General features: G+C 35.7%; 1 pseudogene; it reads right to left on the bottom strand.

Moving 5' to 3' along the window:
* Positions 1-11,256, bottom strand: part of LOC123230496 — a 92,114-nt pseudogene that overhangs the window by 44,668 nt on the left and 36,190 nt on the right.

The following is an 11,256-nucleotide window of genomic DNA, read 5'->3' as shown; positions in this document are numbered from 1 at the left end:
AGGAAAACCATCCACATAATTGACCATATCAACAGTCTAACAAACAAAAATCACATGATTATCTCAATAGATGCTGAAAAAGCCTTTGACAAAATACAGCATCCATTTCTATTGAAAACACTGAAAAGTATAGGAATAGAAGGACCTTTGCTAAAAATAATAAACAGTATATACCTAAAACCATCAACAAACATCATATGCAATGGGGATAAATTAGAAGCCTTCCCAATAAGATCAGGAGTAAAACAAGGATGCCCATTATCACCTCTATTATTCAACATAGTACTAGAAACACTAGCAGTTGCAATTAGAGAAGAAAAAGAAATTGAAGGTATCAAAATGGGCAAGGAGGAGACTAAGCTATCACTCTTTGCAGATGATATGATGGTCTACTTAAAAATTCCTAGAGAATCAACTAAGAAGCTTGTAGAAATAATCAACAACTTTAGCAAAGTTGCAGGATACAAAATAAATGCACATAAATCATCAGCATTTCTATACATTTCCAACACACTAGAGCAGCAAGAAGTAGAAAGAGAAACACCATTCAAAATCACCCTAGACAATATAAAATACTTAGGAATGTACCTGCCAAAACAAACACAGCAATTATATGAAAACAACTACAAAACACTTTCCAAACAAATAAAACTGGATCTAAAGAATTGGAAAGCCATTGATTGCTCATGGGTAGGACGAGCTAACATAATAAAAATGACAATTCTACCCAAATTAATTTACCTATTTAGTGCCATACCTATCAAGCTACCAAAAAACTTCTTTACTGAATTAGAAAAAACTATAACAAATTTCATTTGGAAGAACAAAAGATCAAGAATATCGAGGGAAATAATGAAAAAAATGTGAAGGAAGGGGGCCTAGCAGTACGAGATATTAAACTATACTATAAAGCAGCAGTCATCAAAACAATATGGTACTGGCTAAGAGATAGAGAGGAGGATCAATGGAATAGACTTGGGGTTAATGACATCAGCAAGACAGTGTATGATAAACCCAAAGAGCCCAACTTTTGGGACATGAATCCACTATTTGACAAAAACTGCTGGGAAATTTGAAAAACAATATGGGAGAGATTAGGTCTAGATCAACATCTCACACCCTACACTAAGATAAATTCAGAGTGGGTGAACGACTTGAATATAAAGAGGGAAACTATAAACAAGTTAAGTGAACACAGTATAGTTTACTTGTCAGATCTGTGGGAAAGGAAAGACTTTAAAACCAAGCAAGAGTTAGAGAAAATTACAAAATGTAAATTAAATGGTTTTGATTATATTAAACTAAAAAGTTTTTGTGCAAACAAAAACAATGTAGTCAGGATCAGAAGGGAAACAACAGATTGGGAAAAAATCTTTATAACGAAAAACTCTGACAGGGGTCTAATTACTCAAATATACAAGGAGTTAAAGCAATTGTATAAAAAATCAAGCCATTCCCCAATTGATAAATGGGCAAGAGACATGAATAGGCAATTTTCAGGTAAAGAAATCAAAAGTATCAATAAGCACATGAGAAAGTGTTCCAAATCTCTAATAATTAGAGAAATGCAAATCAAAACAACTCTGAGGTATCACCTCACACCTAGCAGATTGGCTAAAATGAAAGAAGGGGAGAGTAATGAATGTTGGAGGGGATGTGGCAAAATTGGGACATTAATGCATTGCTGGTGGAGCTGTGATCTGATCCAGCCATTCTGGCTGGCAATTTGGAATCATGCTCAAAGGGCTATAAAAGAATGCCTGCCCTTTGATCCAGCCATACCATTGTTGGGTTTGTACCCCAAAGAGATCATAAATAAACAGACTTGTACAAAAATATTTATAGCTGCACTTTTTGTGGTGGCAACAAATTGGAAAAGGAGAGTATGTCCTTCAATTGGGGAATGGCTGAACAAACTGTGGTATATGTGGGTGATGGAATACTATTGTGCTAAAAGGAATAATAAACTGGAGGAGTTCCAGGCGAACTGGAGAGACCTCCGGGAACAGATGCAGAGCGAAAGGCGCAGAGCCAGAAGAACATTGTACACAGTGACTGATATACTGTGGTAAAATTGAATGTAATGGACCTCTGTACCAGCAGCAATACAATGACCCAGGACAATTCTGAGGGATTTATGGTAAAGAACGCTACCCACATTCAGAGGAAGGACTGCAGGAGAGGAAACATATAAGAAAAACAACTGCTTGAACGCATGGGTCGGGGTGGACATGATTGAGGGTGTGGACTCAAAACTACCACACCAATGCAACTACCAACAATTTGGAAATTGGTCTTGATCAAGAACACATGACAAAACTAGTGGAAATGTGCAGCGGCCATGGGTGGGGGGAATGCGGGGGCGAAGGGGAAAGGAGGAGCATGAATCATGTAACCATGTTAAAAATGAATATTAATAAATGTTTGAAAAAAAAGAAGAAATACAGCCTGAGAATATCCAATAGAACTTTCTGACAGTTTTTCAGTAAATGGCATCAATTAAATTTGAAGTAACTTCAACCATGAAAAGAAAAAAAGATTGCCTGCCTTTTGATCCAGCCATACCATTGTTGGGTTTGTACCCCAAACAGATCATAAATAAACAGACTTGTACAAAAATATTTATAACCATGCTTTTTGTGGTGGCAAAAAAACTGGAAAATATGGGTATGCCCTTCAATTGGGGAATGGCTGAACAAATTGTGGTATATGTTGTTGATGGAATACTATTGTGCTCAAAGAAATAATAAACTGGAGGAGTTCCATTTGAACTGGAAAGACCTCCAGGAATTGAAGCAGAGTGAAAGGAGCAGGGCCAGAAGAACACTGTACACAGAGACCAATACACTGTGGTAAAATAGAATGTAATGGACTCATATGCTAGTAGCAATGCTACCCACATTCAGAGGAAGAACTACAGGAGAGGAAACACAGAAAAAAAACAAGTCCTTGAACACATGGGTTTAGGCAGACATGATTGGGGATGTAGACTCAAAACTATCACACCAATGCAACTATTAACAATTTGGAAATAAGTCTTGATCGATGACACATGTTAAAACCAGTGGAAATGTGCATCGGCTAAGAGGGAGAGGAGGTTGAGGGGTAAAGAGGAAAGTAAGAATATGAATCATGTAACCATGATAACTTTTCTAAAAAATAAAAAATTATTTAAAAAACAAAAACAAAAAAAACCACCTCAGCTCCTCATTGTCCTATTTTAACTATCTTTAAATCTACCCAAACTTCTCCCATATTTCCCCTCCTACATACATTAACTTTTCTATAGCAACTCAAAAAAAAAAAAAACAAGAGGAAGAAACCAAAAATAATTTGGTGACAGGTCTATTCCCCTTAAAAGAAGTAGCCATCTTTAATTAGATTGGAGATGTAATTTTGCTAAGGCATCATACACCATTTACTCCCCCAAGATATTAAGGGATTCAAGCAAAATATTCCTTCTTTTGAGGATGATCCTGTAAAAGGGAAAATTATGGTTGATTGAATTGAATATTAAAAGGGGTAGTTACCAAGAATTGAATAAATATCAATTCTAAAATTAATTTTAGCAATTTATTTATAAAATATAGAAGAGTGAAAGTAGAGAAATGAGAAGAGGGTAGAGTAAGAGATCGAGCTTATTGAACTAGATTGTGTGTTCAAGTCTTGGCTTTACTCTGGCAGGGCTCCAGATGCCCAGCTGGAGAGTCTAAAAGTCAATTAACAAGGCTTTCAGCCACCAGGGCTACTCCCAATAAAAGGCCCTTCTGGAGGCTAGTACCTCCAAGGAAGCTAAGGGAGTGAGTCTTCACTCACCCACATTTGTATAGTTCTAAGGAGAAATATAAATCAATCCAAGGTCCTCTGCAAGAGCTCCTCCAGGTCTAGTTCAAGGCAAAGAAGGGAAGAACTGACTCACAGGAGTTGTCACTCCCTTTTAAATGTACGTCTTTTGTGTCACTCCTTGTACCTTCCTCTACTTTATGTGTAGCAATCGCAACAAAGGCTTTGCTTAGGACTGCCCAGGAGGAAGTCAGTCAACTCTCATTTGTCACCCCCTCTTCCACACATAGGTTACAGACCTCCTCCTCTAGAAGATTAAGTGGCAGTGTTTACACTTTTGATGATCAAATCTAAAAACAGGCAGGGTAGGATTAATCTCATTATCACAATCCAATTGTGAATATTAAAAAACTAGAGGGCATTTTTACACAAATGATCCCAAATGGACTGTTATTGAAAATTTGCCCTAAGCTTTTTTGACAGAGAGAAAAATAAAATCATCTGTCTTGTCAATCAAGCTCAGGGAAGGAGAACAGTTCATTGGCTTCTGCAAGACTCAAAATGGAACCCCAACAATGAGCAAGATTACAAAAGACTATGACAGGCTAGAGAGGCATTATTAATTGCAACGAGAGCTTGCTCTGAAAGGTCTGGTACATGGACAAAATTTTAAAATCTTAAAGAAAACCCGTCCCAACTCATGGATAGAGCCAGAGAATGGGATGCCAGAAAAATAAGGAGACAGTTTGTGAAAAACTGTTGTGAAGTGGTCATATTATTTAAGGCCAATTGTCCAAATTGAGCTAGTGTGGACCTTGAAGAATTGAGGAGAGTAGCAGATAATGTATTTAACAGCCATGAAAAGAAAGGTGAGGAAAACAGTGAATTAATAGAGACATTAAGGCGAGGAATTAAAAGTTTAATGGAGGAAATTGAAAGAGAAAAAGCAAATAGAGGAATGGCCATAACCTCTTTGTAAGAATACACAAATTAAACACCAATGTGTTACTTCTGTGGGAAAAGGGGTTTTGTAATGATAAACTGTAGAAACTGGAACCAGGTACTCAATAACATAAATTTTTGAAATAATGGGAACTCTACGAATAACAATGTTAGAAATAATAACAAAAAATAATAATAGAAATGCATTTAGAAATACTAATCCAAATGAGGCAAAGGATAATTCACCATAATATATATAGGAAATGGGGCTTGTCCATGGTATACTCAGAGTAGAAATCCCCCTCAATAAGAGGAACCTCAAAGAAATGGCCAAGGATCTTTATGAAGGTTGGAGAGGGGAGAAAGGACTCTAAAATCAGAGAATGAAACCAGACACTGCTATCTTAACACAAGTTATCCCAGTCCATTCTCCCCTCCATAGTAATGAATCTCATGTCACTTAGACACTGGAGCTTCCATATCCATTTTGATGAGTAAACCAGATTCCAAGTGTAGTTCTATTGGTTCCCTAAATGAAGTAGGTGTATCTGGAGCACCTCGGAAGGTCCCAAAGCTTTCCCCTTGAATGGTGTTTGTGGGACCTCTATCAGTAGAACATTCTTTCCTTCTAATGCCTAGCTCCCCTATAAAATTATTATGGAGAGAACTTTTATGTAAACTTAGAGCCACAATAACATGCTCTCAAGATGCTGCTATTATGCTAGAAATGCCTGAGGAATCTTTGAATTTTCTCCCTGTACTTCTTTTAGACAGGAGGTAGACAAACCTCCCACCTTTGAAATACCAGCTGATATACCTGAATATCTCTGGGCCACATCTTCTTCCTATGTAGGCCTAGTCAAATAAGCTGTTCCTGTGCAAATCAAAACAAAAGGTGGCCCACCTCCTAACCTTCCTCAGTATCCCCTATTAAAAAGGCAATTGATGGAATTAACCCAGTGATAAATTCTTTAATTGATAAAATAATAATTCCATGTAAATCCAAATATAACACACCTATCTTGCCTGTTAAAAAGCCAAAATTAGATGTAAATGGAAAAACCTGTCTATCAATTTGTACAAGATTTAAGTGCTGTAAAGTATCATGCCATCAAAAGACATCCTGTGTTTCCAAGCCCATTCAAAATTATCTCCTCTATTCCTAGCACTGCCTCATACTTTATGGTAGTACATTTCTGTTCAGCATTTTTCTCAATATCCATTCAAGATTCCAGAAATGTATTGGCCTTCACCTGGAAAGGTCCCAAAGGGATGTGGTGTCATTTGCCCCACGGGAACATTGAAAGACCCACTTTATTTTCTGACATTCTGGAAAATTTTGAAAAGCTAGAGATAGGAGAAAATCCTTCTCAGTTTATGGACAAATTTATAGACCTGGGAGAAAGATTCATAGCCATTTAATTAACTAGCAAAAGAGATATTAGACAACTGAGAAGACAAGATTCTAAAGAATTGTTGCAAAGTAGTCAAGGACTATTTAAAAGCCAGTGTCCCTAACTGGATCAATATGGATACTGACAAATTAAGGAGGGGCAGTTTGTTTATAATGGGCATGAAATGAAAGATGGAGATGACAATGATTTAATGGAAGTGTTAAAAAAGGAGACAAAAATATTAAAGAGAAAATTGAAAGACTTAAACGAGGAGGTGCAAATTTTGTGTTAGCTATGGCTCCAGTGCAAGAATATACAACCCAAAGATAATATACAAACCAGAGACCAATGTGTCAATTGTGTGGGAAAAAGGGAAAATTGATGATAAACAACAAATTCTGGAAACAAATATTCAGCAATGTTAGGAATAATTGTGGTATGAATAGGGAATTATATCCTCTTTTTATATTCTGAGTTTACACTTGTGAAAGGGAATCCTTTATTCCCTTTGTCAATTTGAGTTAACTCTTGGTTAACAATAACTTCAGTACCCCTGCTTAGTACCTCACCAGATTATGAAGACAGGATTAACTCTCTTTTGTCTACTTTTGAGTTGAATCAACAAAATCTTGAACATCCTACTTAGCACTAGGTGAAGGAGCTTGTAAGTGACTTAGAGAGCTCCACTGTTTCAACTCAATCAGCCAGGAAAAAAGAACTCACATTCTCAGAAACTCAATCAGTCAGACATCTGTGAATTCTTTTGATAAGAGTTTACACCTCCAGAGGATGAGAAGTGGATCCCACAAGACACTGCCCCCCTGGGCAATGCTAGAAAGTTTGAAAGCTGTGATTGGCCTCTGTAAAGAGGGGAAGGGACAAGAAGTCACTATAAAAGCCCTGAAATTCTAGGGCTAATTTTGGGCTTCAGGAGTCATCCTTGATAGGTTGTTGTCTTCAATTCAAACTGCCTCTTGGAGGGAACTTGGGTGAGTGAGTAGCTAGTTTTTCTATCCTGACTTCTGGAGAGAGATTAATTCTGGTCAAGGGTTAATAGCAGTCATGCCAACCTGAGTTGAGCACTGGAGCAATATTTAGTGTGATAGGTTAAATATCTTCTCCATCCTCTTTTTTGTAATTCTGAACTTTCACTCTATTTTGTAAATAAAAAGTATTGAAAGTCACTTTGACTTGAGCTATAATATTTTGAGTCAGCAACCACCACATTATTTCAAATTTTCATAGTTTAAATCCAACTATTAAATTTAACCCATACAATGGCAACTTAAGGAATAAGTATTCTAGAAACAACAACTATTCCAGAAACAATAACAGAAACAATCCCAAATAACAATTTTGGAAATAATGGGAATGATAGAAACAGTCATCAGAGGCAAATGACTTGTTATAAAATATCCACAATGGGGCACATCCATGTAATAGCCAAAATATAAATCCTCCTCAATGAGAGCAATCTAAGAGGAGTGCACATGGTCCTTTATGATGGCTTGCCACCTTGGAAGCAGAGTGAACTACTTGATTTTGCACAGATATAATCTCATGTTATCCTAGTGCACTCTCACCTAGATAGAAATGAACCATGTGACACTGAAAGTAGTGAATACATTAGGCAATTGTTTTCTAGATGCTGGGGCACCTGGATCTGTGCTGAGTGCACCTTATTCTAACTGTAATTCTATTGACTCTATAAATGTTGTGGGTGTGTCTGGAGCACCCTTGGAAGTTCACAAGCTTTGATTAGTAAATGGTGTCTTTGGAACCTTTACTGTGGAACATTTGTTCCTTCTAGTGCCTAACTCCCCTATGAATTTATTGCAGAGATATCTGTTGTATAAGTTAAGAACTTCAATAACATGTACTCAAGATGATGATATCAATGAGAACTACCTGAAGAATCTCTAAATTTGTTCCCAGTAAGCTTTATAGATAAGCAGGAGGCAAATAAAAATCTAACCTTTAATATACCAACAGATAAAGTGAAGCTCTTTGGGATACATCTCTATAGAGAAAAGACATTATTTCCTTCCTAAATTAACTTCTCTTTAAATCTGGGAGCCATGATATGATGAATTAAAGCACCTGAGAATAGGGTTAGAAGGTTTTTTATTTTTTTTAATAATTTTTTTAATTTAAAATATTTTTCCATGGTTCCATTATTCATGGTCTTTCCCTCCCCCCAAACCTGTCTGTCCCCATAGTTGATGCATAATTCCACTGGGTTAAAAATGTATCATTGATCAAGACATATTTCCATAATATTAATAGTAGCACTACGGTGATCATTTAGTCTACCAATAATATCCTCAGCAATTTAGAGACCCCAATAATATCCTCAACAACCCAAGTGTTCAAGCAGTTTTTTTCTTGTTTCTACTACCACTGTTCTTCTGAATGTGGATAGTGTTCTTTCTCAGAATTCCTCCAATTCATTAGTCCTTCGAGTATGATAGTATTCCATCACCAAAATATACCACTATTTGTTCAGGCATTGCCCAACTGAAGGGCATCGCCTCATTTTCCAGTTTTTGCTACCACAAAGAGCTTGCCTATGAATATTTTTGTACATTTCTTTTTCCCTATGATCTCTATGGGGTACAAACCCAGCAGTGGTATGGCTGGATCAAAGGGCAGACAGTCTTTTATAGCATATCAGGAAAACCATTCACATAATTGACCATATAAACAAGGAAATCAACAAAAATCACATGATTATCTCAATACATGCTGAAAAAGCCTTTGACAAAATACAATAGCCATTCCTTTTGAAAACATTAGAAAGTATAGTAATATAAGGACCTTTCCTAAAATTAATAAATAGTATATATCTAAAACCATTAATGAGCATTATCTGCAATGGGGATAAATTAGAAGAAATACCAATAAGATCAGGAGGGAAACAAGAATGCCCATTATTATATCTATTATTTAACATTGTAGTAGAAACACTATTAGTAGCAATTAGAGAAGAATAAGAAACTGAAGTTATTAAAACAGGCAATGGGGAAACTAAGCTATCACTCCTTACAGATGATATAATGGTCAACTTAAAGAATCTACTAAAAAGCTAGTGGAAATAATCAAAAACTTTAGCAAAGTTACAGGATACAAAATAAACCCACATAAATCATCAGCATTTCTGTATATTTCTAATACATCTCAGCAGTAAGAGTTAGAAAGAGAGATTCCATTTAAAATCACCTTAGACAATACAAAATACTTAGGAATTTATCTGCTGAGACAAAAACAGGAATTATACAAACACAACTACAAAACACTTTCCACACAATTAAAACTAGATCTAAACAATTGGAGAAACATTGATTGTTCATGGGTAGGATGAGCTAACATAATAAAAATGATCATTCTACCCAAATTCTTTTACTTATTTAGTGCCATACTACCAAGAAACTTTTTTACTGAATTAGAAAAAAGTACAACAAAGTTCATTTGGAAAAACAAAATACCAAGAATATCAAGGGAAATAAAAAATTGTGAAGGAAGGTGGCCTAGTGTACCAGATCTTAAAAACTATTATAAAGCAGTGGTCATCAAAACAATATGGTACTGGCAAAGAGACAGAAGGGAGGATCAGTGGAATAAACTTGAGGGAAGTGACTTCATCAATGCAGTCTATGATAAACCCAAAGAACACAGGTTTGGGGACAAAATCCCACTATTTCACAAAAACTGCTGGGAAAATTGGAAAACAGTATGGGAGATTGGGTCTAGATCAACATCTCACACCATATACCAAGATAAATTCAGAATGGGTGAATGACTTGAATATAAAGAGGGAAACTATAAGTAAATTAGGTGAGCACAGAATAGTATACTTGTCAGATCTTTGGGAAAAGAAAGTTTTTAAAACCAAGGAAGAGTTAGAAAAAATTACAAAATGTAAAATAAATAATTTTGATTACATTAAATTAAAAAGGTTTTGTAGAAACAAGTCCAATGCAACCAAATTTAGAATGGAAGCAACAAACTGGGAAAAAAATCTTTATGACAAAAATTCTGACAAAGAATTAATCAAATATATGAGGAATTAATCAACTACACAAAAAAGTAATGCCATCCCCCAATTGATAAATGGGCAAGGGATATGAATAGGCAATTTTCAGATAAAGAAATCAAAACCATCAACAAACACATGAAAAATGTTCTAAGTCTCTTAGAGAAATGCAAATCAAGACAACACTGAGGCACCACGTCACAGCTAGATTAGCTAACATTACAGCAAAGGAAAGTAATAAATTTTGAAGGGGATGTGGCAAATTGGGGTATTAATACATTGCTGGTGGAGTTGTGAATTGATCTGGACATTCTGGATGGCAATACGGTTAAATGTTTTAAAAACTGAAGTATTTAATTATACATGTTGTTGTAATGCAAATGTTAACTTCTTGTTTTCACTTAACCTTAATTGCATTAGTTTTGTTTGAATGCATTAAAAATCACCTGTTTTATACCTCATAATATCATCTATTTCTTATTTGGTTACAAATTCTTTCTTTATCAATATATTGAGCCAAAAGGTAAACTATTCTACCTTCTCTTAATTTTCTTATGTGATCACACTTAAAGTCTAAATCAAATCTTCATTTGGACCTCATATTAGAACTTATGTAGTACAGTGAATAATTTTGAGCAAAGTGAGAGCTTAGTATGAATGCCTATGCTTCCTGTGATGTATAGCATGAGAGGCAAAATTACAATATTGGCACTAAATTAATTTCATTTAATCCAAGGTAGGAGAAGAAAAAAGATGGAAAAATAGGAGACACACTTTCCCAATACTCCATTTAACTTGTTATTCTGTGGCCACCATTAGGACATCCTAGCCATGCCCACAGTAAGTCCAGTCAGCAATAAAACTGAAAGACCTGGGATATCTGCTCTTGATTCAGTTTATTAAAACTTTCCTCTGCCCATTAACTCACAAATCTCAAGAGCCAACCATGGTTTTCCATTTTGCCTGGGCTGCCAAGGTAGGAAGTCTGTGGGCAGTGTTGTTATCTTGTGATAACTTAACAATATTGCTGCATATTTCTTACTGTCATTGTATCCTCACCAAATGATCTCCATAACACAGTTTTTGAATCTGAGTCAAGTTCAG

This window comes from Gracilinanus agilis, chromosome 1, assembly GCF_016433145.1.
Source record: "Gracilinanus agilis isolate LMUSP501 chromosome 1, AgileGrace, whole genome shotgun sequence".
Classification (NCBI taxonomy): domain Eukaryota; kingdom Metazoa; phylum Chordata; class Mammalia; order Didelphimorphia; family Didelphidae; genus Gracilinanus; species Gracilinanus agilis.
This window is presented reverse-complemented; position numbering and strand designations above follow the sequence as displayed.